The following is a 19,584-nucleotide window of genomic DNA, read 5'->3' on the forward strand; positions in this document are numbered from 1 at the left end:
AAACTCTGTGTAAAGCAGTAAAATAATATTCATCGCATCACAGAACACTCCTATCACCTGTTATTAACTACAAAACAAAATTTGAATGATTTCAAATTAAGAAATCGGCAAGTTTATAGAATTAGATTGCAAAGTTAGAAATAATGAGCAGAATTCTATGCTTTGAAATGTAGGAGGCATGTCTGCTGGATGTTCTGATCCAAATTAACCGTACAAATGCACGAGTTAATTTTAACAGAACTGAACAGGTTAGATGTGAAATCACAGAGGTGCACAGTGGATACAGATTATTGCAGCTTTGGACTAATAGACGGAAGCAAACTAATTACCATCATTGGTGGGCTTGTGATGGGGAAAGCAGATGTCATTGGGACAGGAGGATAATTTATTCAACCACATTCACCAATAGCAGCAGATAATCTGTGAATTTCAGTTATCTCTGATGAAAGTTTGCGAAACTAGCTGGTGTTAAATGTTCAGTGCAGAGAAAGGTCTTGGCAGTGATCATCACTTCTCTATCTATATGTGTTGCCACATAATCAGTTCATATCGACATTCTTTGAAATTTTACATAAAGAGAGTTAAATAAGCAACTAGTTAGCAAACTGTAGTTGGTGTAACAACCATTCAGCAGGAGAACACCTGATACTAATGTTACAGTGTTTTGGGGGCTCTAATGCATCATCAAGCCATGATGTTCAAAACATCCAGGACACAAACATGTCGACAGTTTACCAGTATGATTCCACAGTTCACTACCACATAGTTCATAGTCTTCTCACAAGGCTCCAGCAATTATCCCCTGACATGTACAATGTGTGTGGAAATAAATCACTGAATTTAGCCTGAAGGTGGCATCGTCATGTACTAGTAGGAGATGTAAATATACAGTTCCTATGAAAAGGATTACCCCCCTCCTGGTGGTTTCCCCATTTTTTTTGTTGGGCTTTCATCATTGTATCATGACCAATTTGATTTAGCTTTTTTGACAAGATTTTACCCAAAAAAAGTCTCTTTCATGTCAAAGTGAAAACAGATTTCTATAAAGCAATGTCACTGAAATCAAAAATATACTTTCAAGGAGGGTGAATTCTTGTTATAGGTTGCCTCATAAAGTCTAACCAGCAAAGATATCAAATCAAACAACAACTCCCCCCCAAAAACATCCCCCTAAACACTCGTCTATCATGAATGACACCATATTTAAGATCTTGTGTCTTTTTGGAACCACAGATTTTAAGAACATATTAGAAGATGACAAACAAAACTTTTGGACTGAATGGACTTCATAGCCTTAAAGGATCTTTTAGTCCACACATGGAATAAAATTAAATAAAATCTGTCATTGGTGTAAAGTCTCAGGCACTTTCTGTCCTATTATTTTCATTCCTTCTGGGTTTACCTCTGATGATTCTGAAGAAATGCATTGGAAGCTGCAGGAACATCCTTAAGAGCGGAAGTTGCACCACAATGGCTTTAAAGATTCCAGTTTTTCAAACACATACATACTGTACATACATGGTTTTCCTCATTTGAATATGCACTTATTCATTATGCACAAACGTGGATGCAAAAGTCAGCAGCTAAAACACGCACAAGCACACAAGCTTACATGACTGGAACATACACAGCTCCTCACAAGCATCTTCTAGAGGACATGAGGGTCAAATTAAACCATATTATTCGCTTCCTCTCTGCGTGTGATGTGTGGAAATATGACAACAGCAGCTAATGAGGCAAATGATATATCTCCCTCATGTGTGGGCTTCTATCCCCCTGCTCAGCCACAAAAGCCAAAAATGGGACTCGGCTGGCAAAGCTCGCCCAATTTTCCCTCATCAGATCGCATGTTTGTGCAATATCATCCAAAACAAATAGAGGCGGATGGGGGAGGGGGAAGCGACAGTTAAATGCTAATACAATATGTTTCTGTCCTGTCAATCAGGTCTGACTGATTAGCAGCAGCTTATTCATCTAAATGTATTGTGGCAGCCTTTTTGCCAAAATATAATGCGATCCCTTTTCACGCGTGGTCGGCCGTTACTGCGGCGCCGTGCTAAGTCAGCGCTCTAGTTAATAAGTCCTTTTCATTAAACAAGTGTTCATTAAACATTCATTCATTCGTTCATCCTCATTTGCATTTTCTCATCATGAAAACATTCATGAAACATTCATTTGTTCACTTGTTCTCATTTGCACAGGAATGAATGGAGGCCGAAAAAGGCAGCGGGAGAGGAGGTAGTTATTACTCTATTTCAACAATCTGTCCTGTAAATGAAAGTAGAAATTAGATTATGTTCCCTCTCATCATTATGTAGAGGCACTCGCCATGTAAAAAGAAAAAACAAAATCTGTTGCACAATGCGGGGCCATGATATGAAAACAAATCACCTCTGATATCAAAGCACGCACAGACTGGAAATTCATTCATGGCTGTGCTTGAATAACGTACCTGCAAAAACACACTGCGTCCCATTTTGAAGATGATGTGACTGGATAACAGTCACAGCACTCTATGTAGCTGCCCATCTCCAATAATAAATATTGCAGTGATACACAATGAGGTCGCACTCACAACATTTCATCGTGCCTTTTGATTTTCATTTTATTTGATCCATACTGTATCAAGCTCCTCCTAATACCCACTTTTTTCTCCTCTCGTGAACAGGCGAACACATCAAAGACATATTCAACAAATCCTGTGTGAAATACGGCAGCTTTGTTCCACACAACGGTGCTCTGGGTACAACTCCCAGTACGTACAGTATGGTTTTTGTGCATGTGTGAACGTCAATGCGATGAATTGCATACCGATGATGCAGCAGCGAGAGATCATCTTCATCCGTCTCGAACCCTGGAAGCATTCTCCATCTTCTAGCCTCTCTTCATTACCTTCTCCTCCTTTGCTTTTAACTTGTACCGTCAGGGGAGACATCAATCTGAGTGACAGGTTGTGTGATCCTCCTCCCGGGCTTGGTGGGAGAAGGAGCACTGTCAACATAAATATCCTTCCTGGATTCGCGGCGGACACGGAGCAGTCGTGGCCACCATGAATCTTCATCCGAGATCGCAGGCAGGGAAACATGAGCCCATCAGAATGGCTGCCAACCTCACCATCACCTGCAAACACCCACCCTCAACCCCAACATGATCAATACTGTCAGAGTAGTGCTTGTTCCGGATTGTTGGCCTATTTTTCCCCCTACAGATAATGTAGACAACATGTCGTGTCTTCCAGGGCTGACATTCACACATTAAACAAATGGCATATTGGGTAATTTTTTGTTGCTTGTTTAGAATTTTTTCACAAGGTTCAATCAACAAGTTTCAAGCTAATCTGTAGGAGTTGCTTTGCTCGCTTGGCCAACAAAGGGCATCAGATACAACCACCACAACAGGGCCGGTCCATAGCTAGACTCTTCTCCTCTGTGGTTCCCCGGTGGTGGAAGGAGTTACCAAACTCTGTTCGATCTGCAGAGTTTCTTTCTGTCTTTAAGAAAAGACTAAAAACCCAGGTCTTCACTGAACACCTTTACACTTGACAGACTACAAAAAGAAAAAAAAAAATCCTATTATCTCCCGCACCGCCTTTAGACACCAAGGTTCCATTGTCACACTTGAAAGTTGTTTCATGGCAGTTATCCAGGTTGTTTTCTCCTGACTCAATCCTTGCTTGTGTTGTATTTACTCTCAGATGTACGTTGCTTTGGGAAAAAAAAGTGTCTGCTAAATGAAAAAAAATTGTACAGCAACACACCGCTCCCAGGATTCCCACCACATCGTGAGATCCAACATGCATATTCAGCATGCTAAAGAGTGTGTGAAACAGGAACGAAGTCTGAACTTTTAAATAACACCTCTGAATGCATTTTAATGTAGAGATCTTTGGTTGAACAAACCCTTTACCTTCCCTCATCTCATCACCATTTAAGTATTAAGTAACCCCAGAAAATTAGAAGGCCATTCAAAGAGTGTCAATCTCCACCATGGCCAACTGTCCACTCTCCGATAATATGTGAATCGACAACCTGACCAATCATAAATATCTGATTATTTTTCCAAAACAATTCAGATATGCACCAAAGTTTCCTTTATCCATGCCTTGTCACTAAATTTCATTAAAACCAGCCTTTTGGTTTTACTGTAATCCTGCCAACAGACAAACCACCAAATGGCATTAAAAACAGAACCTCTTTGGTACAATAAGTAGCTAAGATACCTCCTAAGGCCATATCTGATAGCTAAAGTTTCTGCATAAAGGTACTCCTAGTTACACAATTCTGTTGACAATTAGTCTTAAAACACAAATTCACTTCAATTTAATATACATAACACCAATTTATAACATATGTCATCTGAAGGCACTTCACATAGTAAAACCAGAAAGGAAAATCCATTTGTTCTTGCCACAACAAGAAGGAAATTTAAAAAAAAAAAAATATGACTTCAAAATACCTTGCGTACATCATTGTTAATCCTGCATGAATATATTTTGGGTGGGCACAATGTTACCATGAACATGTGAGCAAATAATTGATTTTTTTAAGCACATTTGCACAACATTAGCTGTACTATTCAATGTCCTTTTAGCTCTGTTTTGGTCTCCACCAACTGCTAAGGAAAATACCTGTCCCTGTAGCAGCTAAATTATTCACAACATTCATTAGTGAGTGTCTCATTGTGTCTGCCATGTTTTTCCAGAAAATTCCTGTTGAATCAGGAGTCAAGACTGATGACAGCAGATATTGAATGAATGAATGACTGACTGACTGACTGACTGACTGACTGAATGAATGAATGAATGAATGTTCATTCCATCTTCATGTCTGTTCATTTACATGACCGATCCCTTGTGGGATTATCTGGACACATTAACAATAAGCTAAATATTATGATTTCATGTACATCTTTTAGACATAGGCATAAAACAGATTGAAATCCAGATTGCATATAACAAATAAAAATATACAGACAATCCCCTAGACCCAGGTCAGAAAACACAAATCTAGACAAGACAAATACTTCATCTGCATCTATTTTATAGACATTTTATGTTTGGTCCACTTCATATCTAACAGTCAACAATCCATCCAGTCTACTATTTGTCATATGCTTTTTTTCCCGTCTTTCCAAAGCTTTAGAAACACATCAAGAAACTACGCTATCTACCTCATCAAATGGAATGTAATTAAAATTCCACTCTCAATACCTATTATATCTGAATCAGAAACATGAATTGTTTAAAAATTATTTGCCATGAATCTTGTTAAAAAGAACAAATCTAATATGAAGTGGGTTTCCACCTCATTTAACTCATAATATTTACACATTCTATTATCGTCACTCACACCTCTATCTTCCTGTTTCAGTGGAGCAATAATCAAAACAGTGAAGCTGTGGTACATAAAACCACAACATTAAGAAATGCTTTAAGCTGCAGCAGGATAGTGGGGATCTTCAGAGTTGGGTGATAATTATCTGTGGATGAAGGGCAATGTATTTCACAATTCATGCAGGCATTTGAATCACCGTAAATCTAGCACTGTTGGTTAGTGCAGCTTTAAAGCTTCATACTCAGGACCTGATTTCTGTGTTTTATATATATCACTCACTGGATCTCTTCTCTCAAGTGTACATAATCAACTTCATCAATAAAGTTCCCTCTCTGTTGACTGGTCTGAAGTGCATGTTTATATAATTTTTAGTACTTTGGTCTTTTGCCACTTCTCCTTTGCTTTCTACTTACATCACATTACCATGCTGCTACTTTGGCATCTTTAATTTATATGTAGTCATTTTTCAATTATACACCCAGATGCACACACTGACATTAACGTTGCAGCTCAGTGGGGAGTGACAAACCCTGGGGCCCCATTTGTTAAAGAAACTTTGGCACAAACACTGCTCCTGTGACCAAAGTCACAAAGTTAGTTAGAAAAAAAACCCAACTCAAATCCCAAACAAATTAATTTCTAAGCATTAGTTCCCCTAAACCCTTGACTCCTGTTTGCAATGATAAACTATACATTTTAGTAGCAGTTAATGACCCCGAGGCTTTGTTAAATCAATTCTGGTGCAGAGTTTGTCTGCAAAATGTTGCAGTTATATACAGGTAGTTTTAATCCGGCGCTGAGGTTAAAAGATGCACCTGAAGACTAATGCTGCATCTCTCCCTGCTTCCGTCTGTTTCACGTCGCTCGGCCAGTGCCTGGAGAAGCAGATGCAGCTTATTGCGCTCCGTCCTCCTCCCTGGGACGTTATTAAAGATTACTGCAGATAATCGCTGTGGTATCAGGCCGGATGGCAGGGTAAGGCCGCACAATATCACTGCACAAGAGTTCTCCTGGGAAATACTCGGCAGCTCGTGGGATGTGGGTCCATGAGTCTGACAACTGCTAACAGATAAGGCTGCACCGCCAGCTGAGGTTTCAGGGGGATTAAAAGTGCATTTTGTGCATCAAACACCACCAAAAGACAAAGGAAGGATTGGAAGCAGCTGCTGATCCTGACAAGCTGATTGACAGGTCCTTTAATATGAACAGCGAGTTGCTAATGTTTTCAACATGGCTGCACTATTAAAGCCTTGTTCATGTCTAATTGATAGTTAAGTATTTAATGTTTAATTATTTAGCTTTTTGGGGTAGATACACCACTCGTCAGTGATTAGCTTAGCGTGGCGCAAAGCCTGGATCAGGGGAAACAAATATGTCAGAAAGTTAACAAAATTGGCATAACAACACCCCTAAACCTCACAAAGTTACCAGGTTAGATCTTGTTTAATTATTATTTTTGGCTGTAGTACAGAAACGATTCTTAATAATTAATTAATAGTTTAACAGTATGTGATTAATGTTTGATTTATCAGTTGTAAGAAAGTAGATTTCTAGAGAAAAGTAATATAACTCCTCTGTGATTAGCCTAGCTTAGCATAAGGCCTGGAAACAGGGAAAACAGCCAGATCAGAAAAAAATCCACTAAAAATATCTCTAAACCCTTAAAAATGAGCATTCTTTTTAAATTTTATTTTTACAATTTGGTTTTAATAGAGATTTTAATTAAACACATAATGTGTTAATGAATGAGCATTAGAGGCAGAAGTAGTTATTTTATATTAGCTTAGCTTAGCACGAAGCCTGGAAACGCTTGAAAGTTAGCAAAATCTTATTTTTAACACCCATAAACCTCAAAAATTAGCAGGTTACATAGTATTTCATTGTTATTTTTAACATTTGGTTGTAATAAAAATATTTGTAAATGAATGGGGTTTAAATAGTTATTTTACTTTTTCTAGTAGAAAGCCAAAGATTATTCCATTAATCAATTAATTGTCAACCATTAAATTATTCATCAGCTGTTCTGACAATTGATTAATTAACTTGAAGTCTCAATTCTCTGATTCCAGCTTCTGAAATATAAATATTTTCTGGTTTATTTCTTTCTCTATCACAGTAATCTAAATATTGATTTTATTCAATTAACAATAATCATTAGAAGAGTATGTGAATTTTGTTTATATTTATCGTAGAAAAAGCTCTGTTTACCACATTTAGTTATTAGTTATTTTACTATTTCCAGTAGAGCTCCAATGATTATCTTGGAGTTGTAGCCAAAACAAGACTTTTGAGGATGTTATCTTGGGTTTTGATGAATACAAATAGACATTTTTCACCATTATCGGGCATTTTATAGACCAAACAACTGATCCATTAATCAAGAAATAATCAACAGATTACTCAACTATGAAAAGTATTAGTTGCCACAAGTCTAAGCTATGTAAGCAAAATGGCTACTACTCCCTTAACACAAGGCTTCAGCAAGAAATGTGCAAATTTAGCTCATATTAGTAGCAGAGAAAGTCCTGTATGGCTTTGCACAAACACTGGAAACACTTGAATGTTCGCAAAATCTGCTTTTAAAGAACTTTTTTAGGTTTTGAAATCTAAAAAACATAACAGTAGGTACATCTTGCTTAATTGTTAATTTTACAAATTGGTTTTAACACAGTATGTGTCTAGGAATGAGCCTTAGCAGTAGAAGTAATTATTTTACTTTTTCCGGTAGCGATCCAATGATTAATCAATCTATTGATTAGTTATCCACTATAAATTAGTAGTCAGCTGTTCTGGTAATTGATAAATCATTTTAAAGTCTCAGTGTTCTGTTTCTAGCTTGTTAAGTATTCATTTTATCTGATTTCTTTCCTAATTTGTGACAGTAAACTGAATATCTTTGAGTTGAGAACAAAACAAGAATTTTGAGGTAGCCGTCTTGAGCTTTTGGAAACACAGACAGATATTTTTTCACCGTTTTGTGACATTTTATAGACAAAACAACTAATGCATTATTTATTCATGGACAATGATCATTAGTTGCAGCTGTAGTCTCCAGTCCAAGTTTATCAAAGCAAACTGGCTGCTACTCCCTCAACCCAAAGCCTCGGCAAGAAATGAGCAAATTTAGCTCATATTTATAGCAGAAAAGTCCTGTTTACCACCGAGCAGTTACAAATAGCCGCCGTGTTTCAATACAGTACGCATTCGTGGGGGATTTGCAACTGTGTTCCCTGCATTTAAATGACCTTCCTTAACTCCAAAACAGCGGCTGAAAACATGGCATTCTTGTCAGTGGAAAACACAGGGTCTGTGCCTATCTCTGAGGCTGAGCGAGGCAGCTTATCAGTGGGCTATCATTGTCTGAGCCACAGCCATGGACACCTGCTCTGCAGAGTCACACACGGGCAGCAGAGAAAGCCACCTGAATACAAATCAGAGTCGGCTGTCGAACAAGAGGAGGGGAAGAATGATGGAGCAAAAGCGAGGCAGAGGGAGACTGCAGGCTTTGGTTAGGGAAATAGAAACAGTTAATTAGCGAGGATGCTCATAATGCTATCCATGCTGACGCCTCCCCTCCCCTGCAAACAGCATCCTCTTTGACTGCAGGTGCTGAAGTAAAATCATGGCTCTGATGGAGTCACGCAACAAGCTTTCTATTAAGACTGTCACTTCTTTCATACGGTATTGATTTTTCATCACACAGCTTTTACATCATTGATGAGTATGTGTCAAGAAATCGTTGTACTGACTAATGGTGCAGTGGTTTCTCTAACAGCTGCTTCATTTTGTGCACAAAGACCAACCACACAGATTTGTGTTCATTTTTTTTTTTGTTGTTGATTTCACATCCAAACTGTTAGCTGTTTTGCTTGCCCGGGTTGCATAACCACCACAGCTGACTCATAAACACAGCAAACCTCTAATTAATATTTTGTGGAGTACCCGAAGCAAGGTCATTATCGCAACACTTCAGTTATAATCACGGCTACTCAGCATTGACGCTGTACAGGCAGAGGGTGAGATATAAATATTCTGTTCTACTTGGTGAAAGTGAAGGCTGTTTGATTTGAAACTACAGCCTGTGGTAGGAAATTAACAGACTGTAGCAAATGGAGAAGCCAGTTTATGACCTCTGATGTCTTTTTTGATGGTGGAGGTAAGAGGAAGGCTTCATATTATCATTTATAACAAACTGTAGAGTGACAGAATCTGAAATTAAGGTACTGGTTCAGGTGTCAGTGGCAGGTCAGCATGAAATTTTTACCATTGCGAGTTAGTTTTGAAATGAATTTGCGTTAATAAACCGCTGAACTTGTTTTTCATGTAGTAGCATGTTGGGAATCGAGACAAGCAATTCCTCAGTCATAAAGTAATCATTCAGTTATTTCCAAAGTATTCTCAGCTGCCATCCACACAATTAAGTCACATAAAAGTGCTTCTTACCTCTACTAAATGACTGAATGTACTTGGAAAGAGCTGAGATGACTGCTGTACTTCAAGGTGCGATCAAAAAGTTCAGAGACTCCACCTATAAAAGTGAAAAATTGGACCAGATTAAAATTTGGCTGCCACCTCAAGCAACACACTTCTCCCAACATTGCTGTCATGTTTGGAACATCCTCTTAAAGACATAAAATGAGACATGTTAAGCGTAATCTGGGATTGGCTCTGAATCTGCTTAACTTTGGTAAAACAGCAACCCTTCAACTGGAATCGCACTTCATGGAAGACGAACCTTAGCAAGCAGTCAAACGTGGCGATTAGGGTGAGTTGGGGCGAGTGATGATTGTGTTGTATCCAAAAAAAAGTGTATTTGCACTTGCCACACTTGGAGAACAATCTCTTTTGTTTACCCACATACCATCACGCCACAATTGACATTGTTTGCACCAAATGCCCTCCACCAAACATCTCATGACATTACAGTAGAACTTCGTGTTCAGTATCCGAGTCCAGTGAATTCATGGTTCACAACCCTGTGAATGTTAAGAAAATAACAAGCATGCTCCTGGTGCACACTTGACCTAACACACCTTCTCCAATTTTGAAGCCTGCAGAGTTTTCCACTATGAAAACTGACTTCTTCTCTTAGTGTTACAGCCACAGACCCACCCCTCAACATCAGGTTTATAAGTGATTTGTTGATGTATTTTGAGATAGAGTGGACCTCAGGGAGACTTGCAGCTGCTGTGGCAGAAGCTAATGAGGACACAAATAAACAATAAACCATTTCTTATTTAGCTGTTAATTAAATTTCTCCCTCTTTCTTACTTATAAATAAAATCAGTGACAAATAGAAGCGATATTCACATTGTTATCCACACAGTGCAGTTCTGGAGAGGTTGAAGTTGTTTGGACCGCAGGTTAAAAGTGAAACATCTCAAGAATTAGTGAATATATTGTTAAAGAAGGCAGATATTCATGATCTCCAAATTATATTTCCTTAGTGGTCTTTTGACTTTTTCTCCAGCACCACAAAACACATACACAAGTAATGACGCTCCCATTATTCTCACCTTTATGTAGTGATGCATTCAAGGCCACCTAAACCAAAAGCAAGTCATGACTGAGACCAAAGCTGTCTTTTCCATATGTTTATTTTGCTTGTAACAGTTTGAAGTGGTCCCAGCTGTCTAAGTAAGCATTGCATTGCAGAATCTATATACCATTGCTTTTGGATGCTGTTAACTCTTTTTGGTTTAGGTAGTAAAAGGAGGATTTCGCTCAGAATCTCATTTCAGACAGTCACAATGTCTTTTTCTGTCTTCAGCATTTTATATTCTTGGAGTACATGCGAAGGGAGGCGGGGAAAGATGACAGACGTTAACAGCAAGAAAGATTTCAAATTGGAGACTAAATTAATGGTTGAATTTGAAGCAGGGATGTCTTGAAATAGATCTTTTTGTCTATGAGTACAAATGCAGTCAATTCAGAAATGAGACCCAGATTTTCAAAAAGAACCATCTTGAGTACTACAGCACTACCCTTAATGTTAGCATGCAAAAACTCAACAACATTATGAAACATTATACCTGCCAAGCATCAGCATGTTAGCATGGTGAATGCATTAGCACGTGGCTCCCAGTGCCGATGTGCAATATTCCACTCTGAGTTTGACAGCTCCTTTAGCGTGAGAGCTCATTAAGCAGCGTTATATCTTCCATGGAAGCCATCTATATTGCATGTTTTCAAGCATCAACTCCCCCTGCCATATTTTTCCGTTATTTTCATTGAAATTTCCCCATGATTGTCAGATTTTATAGTTGCATCTTTGCTCAAAACAATCTCTCTTTCTGAAGCCTTCAATCATATCACACAAGCATTCATCAGTTCTTACAGTAATAATGCAATAAGCTTCCATCTGACATGATGATCAAACACAAAGAGAAGCAATATGTGTGACACAGATTGGAATATTTGTATTTAATCAGTGCTAGTAGTAACCACTACTAAATTTTTCATTGACATGGGAATTAATTTAACAAGGTCAGGATTACTGCAGAGATTAATTCGTTTAACCAAATACAAGGATCCCAGAACACACAACACAGCCTGATAGTCGCCTGTTCTTTTCCACAGTATTAGCTGGTACAAGCACACCATGACCATGAACCTTAATCTCAACCAATTTTCCAGAACAAACACAATGTCACCTACCGCAAATGCAAATCCTGCTATCATCATCATCTGAAAAATTCATTAAAACCCCCTGGCCCTACCCCTACCTGTCTTCACTAATGACATGTCACATGCATAATGTATGAGCGTAATCTAAAATTATAGATTTCGTAATGTGGATCCACCTACGTTACAAAACACAGAGGGGTGCTGTTAATACTCTCTGGCGTGAATTTTAATTTCAAAGTGGATACACTTGCAGGGAGTCACCTGATCAAACATGTCAAACTGAACCAAGCGTCGGTGACAGTTAAGCCATGGCGGCCCCAAGGGGCAAACCAGGCTTCCCTCCCCATCACTTCATCCCCGGCATTGATTTGATGTGAACTTGGGCCATCTGTCCTGTGTTAATTGCACATGTGCTGCAATGTAGCCTCGCTGGTGGGCCACACTACACTAAAAATCCCCCACGGCTGCTGTTGATAGGTGAATCTGAGAGGTTCATTTCCTCCCAAAAACAGTTGGTCACCCGTCAAACAGAAACATGAGATCCAATGACCGAGCCAAATGTGAAATCAGTAATTCATATGAGCAATTTCTTTCCGACAATGCTTTTGGCATATTTTCGCCTCTACTGGACAGCTGGAACAGGAAATATGGGGTGAAATAGAGGAGCATGACAACACGGGTCTTTGGCAGGAATAGAACCATGGACAGTAACTATTTTTCTACCCTGAAGCATCTCAATCTGTAGCTTTTGTGTCAGCTGTACAGTAGTAATCTATGTACATAATCAATCTGAAAGGTCTGGGCATGTTCTCAATCTCAACCTTGTCTTATAAAAGCATTGTTTGTTGACTCTCAACGAATGCATCCTTCACATTTTGTATGCAGTTTCAGAGCTGCGGTAGAGCAGGGTTGGGATTTTGTGAATAATAATAAGTGGCTAAAGGGGAGATTTAGTCAAAGTGCATTCATCTCGCTGGCTCCGCTGTGGGTGACATCGCTTTCCCCTTTCCTGCTCTCGGTCTCTTTTCCTCTCTTTCCGCAAACAAGCTCTCACAGAAAACAGCAGGGGTGTCCCCTCTGACTTTAATATTACATGGTCGAGATAAGGGGGAACACAGGGCAAGAGTGATGAGAAGATATTTTGATGTCAAATGATCAGGGACAATCCCAGAGCAGCTGAGATGAGAGGAAGGAGGTGAGTTGGAGAAGGCCATAGAGAGACAGAGAAGGAGAGCAGAAAACAGAAAGAGACAGAAGGCAACGAGGGCAAGACAGTGCAAGGCGATAGGAAACGAGACAAGAGTAGAGGAATGAAAGAGAGATGCAAGAGTGTAAAAGAGAGAGCAAAAGTGCAGGAGGAAGAGAGAGCGTGAATGAAAGACAGATGCAAGACGAAGGAGAGTCTGTGATCTTCCGTCTCTCAACAGTGAGAAAAAGAACAAGGCCGTCCTGATGGAGCAGGGGAATTGGAAGACAGAAAACAGCCATTTCCTTTTCTTGACAGGTGTCATGTAGAGTTCCATTGTGCATGATGTTGGCTTTCTGACACACATATACAGACATTCAGCCAAAGTGAAAATGCCAATTCTTCACAGTACTGTACTCATCTGGGTCTCTGTGCAACATGCAAAGTTTGGAGGGCACATTTTCTGCCGGATGCACTTTTCTATGTCAGTTAATGTGATAAGGTAGCTTGTACGTTTTTTTCCTCACTGTTAAAGTCTAAATCCCATTCCTCATTTCAGTCAAAAGAAATCATAGTTTTTTAACCAAATGCATACAAAAAACCTTAAAAGCCACGGGCAGACAGCGTTTTGTTTGCAATAGTATAGAAGAGAAAGACCACATCAGCATCCAAACTACGCAGAGAAGTTTTTATGCTGTTTAATGTTAAAGATGGATTCTGGAGAAAAGTTGATATTTAGATAGTAAGCATATTCAGGTAGCATGTGCTACATTCATAGTAAAACAGACAATAATGTCGAGTATGTTTTAGGGTGTAGCTACCTTATGATTAGCAGGTTGCTACTGTATGGCTAGTGTCCTCCAGCTTTCAGTGTGATCCAACCCTCGTTTGTCAGTTGGGTCAATATGTAATTGAGGGACTTTTGAAGTTCATGGGATATATCTTGCATACATTTTTATTCGGCTCAGGCCAGCTTCAGTCGTTGCTGACGATGCAGAAGAAGATCAGCTAGGTTTTGGTTAGCTGATGGGCAGATCTTCAAGCCAGGACGTTTAAAGCAATTCGGGTCGTCCTCATACTTATCCAGTCCTTCTCTCACCTGCAGTACATCTTAATCAGAGGAGAGGCACGACCAATACATCTGCCATGTCCTGCAGGTGCTGCTGTTTAGTTGGAATGTTAATTTTACGCCTAACATATACATGGTGCCACGCTCCATGTCTCATGGTTGGCTGGTGACTGTTGCATTCATACGCCCTTTGGAGACTGAGTCCTGGGTAAACCATCTACCCATTTTCAATGCGGCAGGTTGTACTGGGTTACATTGTACCAGTAGCAGGTAACACAACCTGACCTGACCCACATTTGTAAAGACATGATCATAATGATCATAAATTACATATTTATTAAAAGTAAAATAACTAATATTCTTTTTGTTCATTATGTTCATGTCTTTACAAATTACATAATGATTTATTATGGAAACAGTCGCTTATTGATAAAAAATGACTGGATGTCACTAAAATGTCAACTAAATAACCGTCCAAATTCAATAACAACCACCTTCTAATTAGCTAAACAATAATAAAAAGAGCTTATTCAAAAATTGTTTTGATTGTGTTCGTTTTATTAAGTTGAGAAAATCATGGCAGATATTTTTTTTGGCAATATATCAAATTTTATATGGAAAATAACAAATTGGATCTATGTCCGAGAAATCACTTTCAACTAAATTTCCCATTACAAAAACACCTCTGAAGGAAGTGTGTTAATTCCAGATCACATGACCTGCTCCACATGATGTCATTTCCTCCTGAAGAAAAGACTGGCCAGACTCCAAGGCTTTCTGAGTTATTTAATATAAAGTAGTGTATGAGTCAAGTGTGGATTTATGGCATGTCAACAGGTTTACTACAATATCCTTAGAAATAACTTTCAATTTTACTCAATTGTATATATAATATTTAGAAGAATCTTTCTGTACAAATGCCATGTGGTGTTTGGTTTTAGGCGGCCATGTTGATTTTAGGCCTGAAAACAGCAAAAATGTTAACTATGATACCTGTCAACTATGTTACAAGAAGTCCCACAATTATATATTGACCCTGTTTCAAAAGATCAAGATGCTGATGGCCAGATTTTAAACTCAAAACTTCAAAGTCAGCAAACCAGTGGGTGATATTCTGAGTTTCATTCCAACACAGGGTCAACCAAGGAACCCCAAAGACCTGTCACCTGCCTACACCTGGTTAGTTAGCCTTCAGGAACTTGAAATGTTGAACTTTCCTCAACTGTCCACCAGACACACAGAAAAGCAACAGACCAAATTCAGTTCACAATCATGTGATGTCACCAATTTCAAAGTGAATAAGACATGTGACTGTACAAGACTGAAATCTGTACAAACGAGTCCTGCTTTATAGACACCGTAAGCAAAACCTCTGTTGGGTTGCATAGCAGCCTTCTACAAGCCAAAAAATATAATATTGCACCCCTAACTAAAATATCAAAGAATATCTGAGCTGGGTAGAGAAAAAAAAACATTTCTGTGTTTTGCTTTCTCCTGTCTTTGTTCTAAGGCGAGCACAAGACATGCAATTTATATGAACACACATGTATAGTATGGGATGAAAGTAAAAAGACATGCAATTTAGGTTCATTTGGACTCTCACAAGACTTCTTGCTCGGCTCTTCTGAAAATTTCACTCTCGCTTTAATGTTAAATGGCACTGGGGAAACCTGCCTAATGAAGCTGTGCCGTCCTTCCTGTGCATGTCTGACAACACAGCATGCAACACCATCTCTGCTTCCACGGCAGGAGCAGCAGAGGATGCCAGGCACCTCTCCTGAGAAACAATTAGCCGTGAACTTTAGAGGAGAACAATGATTAGCATGTGTGCACACGGATGGGGGGGATCTTGAGTCCCCTTACAGTTACACTGTTGAGCCCTTACATAATTAGGCCCTGAATTACATAACATTTGGTCCTCTCATACCCATCCCCACCGTCGCCCCACATCACCCGACTCATCCACACACACGATTTTTCTCTCATCCCGGCGCTTTTTGATTCGATTTGTCTTTCCTTCAGTGCGGTAACCTCATTTTGGATCGCTGGGCTAATTAAAGGGCTCACAAACCAGAGTAAGAGCTGGCCATATGCTCTCGCTAACAGTAACTCCAGAGTGTCACAACCTGAAGCATCAGACATACTGTATCTGTTAGAGCAGAACTAAAATACATTACATCCTTCTGCTCACCTCATCTAAACCATAAAACCCCCTTGAATATCCTTTAACTAATATTATTTTAATGAGACTCATGCTGTGTTTTTATGATGCATAAAGATAATTGTGCAAAGATGTGTGCCATTTTTAAATTTATTGCATAGGAAATTAGGAACAAAAGTAAACATAAGAGACAAAACTCCAATTAACAGAGAATTATAGAGTTTTGAAGTAGCGGGGAGGTTGAGGACACAAAATTAAGAAAAATAAAGAGGACAGAAAGGCAACACAATGCAGTAAAAAAAAATATCAAAGAGTGATTTGATATAAGACACAGTCTTGGGCAGGATCAGGTGAAGTAGCCTAAAGGGGCTTTGAATTTAAAGGCAATGTTCGCATATAAAGACCCTAAAAGGACCAAAATCAAATGGCAACAAGGGGCAAATATCATGTTTTGTCTCAAAGTAACACAGAATCTTGAATTTAATCTAAAATGATAGACATTGGGAAAATAAAATATGAGAGACATGGCCCAACTGCATATCTCAATAAAATAAATCAAGGTTCTTGTATGTTTTAAATGTAGAAAATCTGAACATTAGTCATTCTTATACATTTAAACACCCCCTCCTGTGAAAATCAAGCTTCATGCTGTTTTTATATACTTGAATCGTGTACAAAATAAGCCACAGCTGCACATTTCAAGCTTAAATATTCACTGTAATGTTAAACTTGTCATTGTGTAAAGTAATTTTGCAGTGTTTAAGTATTTTCAATCCATACAACTTCATGGAATGTAGAAATGTTAGTTTTTCCTACTCCACTACATTTATCTGACAGCTTTAGTTACTTTTAAGATCAAGATCTTACACAAGAGGCAAACTTTTAAGATACAAAATAGAGAAAAAGAGTAAACCAGTGGTTTCATTTTGGACTTCTGATGTCTTACAAAATCCAGCATGTAGCTGGGGTTCAATTAGTCAATTTTACTTCAAAATTTCTTGGTTTTGTCTAAATAAATGTACAAACAATCCAATATATCGCAAAAATCTAAGATTAGGAAAAAAAAATCAAAAAACTGAATGCAGATACATGTAGCAGAAATTCTCAGGTTTATCTGCTGTTCCTGTATATCAGATTTTTCATGCATGTTGTCATTTCTGTATTGGCACTTTTATTGTACCAAAGAATCTGAAGTATCCTAAAAGATGCATAGAAATGCATTAGCTCTTCCTCACTTGATGATGTCTAAAGAGCTCCAAAACATTGGTTAAAGCAAGCAGACAAAGGGTAAATTGAGCCACCATCTCACCCAGAATCCAACAAAAGGTACTGACCTCCAGGCAGCTGTCTGATGTATGATGCATATCCAGTCCTGCTCCTGAGATCAGCTGATATCCTTCAGTTCCACATGGACCAGCAAATGTTCACTAAACAAGCTAGTTCTGGATCAAAGTTGACCAGAAGCTGTACAGTTCTTGTAAAAGTCTACTGGTTGTCTTTTTTGCCACTTCTCTCTATTGTTCTTCATGCTTCCTTTGTTAGCAGCAGCTCAGCTCACAGGTGTCTCTCATTTATTACTTCACTTCCTGTCTTTCCTGTCAGGTAGAACAAAGGGCTATTCTGTGCATTTTCTTTTCAATTCTGCTATCCTGTGCTGTTCTTTTATGTATTGGACAAGCTAGAGAGAGTAAGGATGCAACTACTGACCTTTTTCTAAGTCGAATAATCTGTTAATTATTTTAATAATTGGTCGTTTGATATATAAAATGTCAGAAAATGGTGAAAAATGTCGATCTGTTTCCTAAAGCCCAACATGATGTCCTCAAATGTCATGTTTTGCAAAGATATTTAGTTTACTGACATGGAGGAAGAAAGAAACCCATAAATATTCAAAATAAGGGAATGGAATCAGAAGAATTCGACTTTTTTTCGCAATAAGTTACTCAAATTATTCAAATATCAGAATAGTGGGTGGTAATTTTACAACTAATTGAGGTAAACTAAAGCGGTTTGCTGCTTTGTGCCCACAGAAGACATGAATTTGTTTGCATTCCCTTTTAAAAACATGACAGACAGCTCAGAGCATTAAAAAAAAATTATGAATACACTCGCATGTCGACCCAAAATTAATTACAATCTGAGAACTATTTGTCCAGAAATTCTAAATATGTAGAGTTATGCATTACGAGGATCTTCTACAAATTCAACTGCACAGTCATCTTTATTTTATATGCAGCAGAAAGCTACGTCATTTAAAAACTACATTTTTAAAACCACCACTTTGCTACAATCAAAGGAAATGGACAAAATACAACATGAACATTTGGAAAAAATTGTGAAAAACTCTTTAAAACTTATTGGAGTAGAAGAAAGAGCCTTAAAGTGTCTTAAGGCGCTCAGGAACAGAAAGTTGTTAAGATCAAACAGCAAGTGAGATTTTACATCTCAGACTTCTGAAAGAAACTCCGCTGGTATGATGTTGACTTCCAGCAGAGCGAGTCGCTGCTCTGTTTTTTGCTGCAGGGTTTTAAAGCACAATACGGGGCGATCTTCACATGGAGAACTATAGTGTAATTAACTACGCTCAGCTGTTAATTTTATATAACCTAAAGACCTCCATGCAACCTATTTAACTCCCTGTCAGCAGCGAGCAGCAGCCGGTCACTGCTCAGCGGGGCTCAGGAGACTCAGGAGAGAGTAAATAGAAAAAAAATGGAAGGGCAAATAGAGAGAAGTGGAGGCTTTTAGCTCATATGTACAACTCATATAATGAGGGTCACACTGCCCCGGGCGATCCGACTGTACAGACAGGGAAAATAATTTAATTCATGAAGGAGGGAGGGAGGAGTGGTAGCTTTTCCATATCAAAGAGGGATGGAAGCATTTTGTTTGAGAGGCACATTTTCAAATTCTACAAATACATTATTCCCCTTTTGATTAAAATTCCAAGCGTCTGCCCTGCCTCTTTGACTGATTGGGGCGTCGAGGGGGTTTTCCAGACAAAGGTATCGGATTCGGCTCCTCGAGGCAATTGCTGACTTCGAGTGTTAAGCGCAGTGGGAATCTGTGGGGATGAAATGTGCACAAAAAAAAAAAAAAAGAGTTCAGACAGCGAATCCCAAATGCATGGAGGGATTCGTGTTCCTTGTACAGCTGAGAGACACAGCGGTGTCAGACAGAAGGCTTATGTTTTAAGTTTGATCCTTTT

At 38.7% G+C, this 19,584-nt stretch overlaps 1 long non-coding RNA gene across 1 annotated transcript in view; it reads right to left on the reverse strand.

Annotated features, from left to right (window-relative positions):
• The window catches only part of LOC111587685 (uncharacterized), a 38,581-nt gene extending 20,658 nt beyond the window's left edge, over positions 1–17,923 (reverse strand). The window contains exons 1-2 of the long non-coding RNA XR_002748097.3: positions 17,711–17,923; positions 9,777–9,861 (exon numbers count right to left, since the gene is read on the reverse strand). This is a non-coding gene — a long non-coding RNA (uncharacterized LOC111587685). The remainder of the gene's footprint in view (positions 1–9,776; positions 9,862–17,710) is intronic.
• Between the last annotated feature and the right edge of the window lie 1,661 nt (positions 17,924–19,584).

The sequence above is a fragment of the Amphiprion ocellaris genome, chromosome 10, assembly GCF_022539595.1.
Source record: "Amphiprion ocellaris isolate individual 3 ecotype Okinawa chromosome 10, ASM2253959v1, whole genome shotgun sequence".
Taxonomy (NCBI): domain Eukaryota; kingdom Metazoa; phylum Chordata; class Actinopteri; family Pomacentridae; genus Amphiprion; species Amphiprion ocellaris.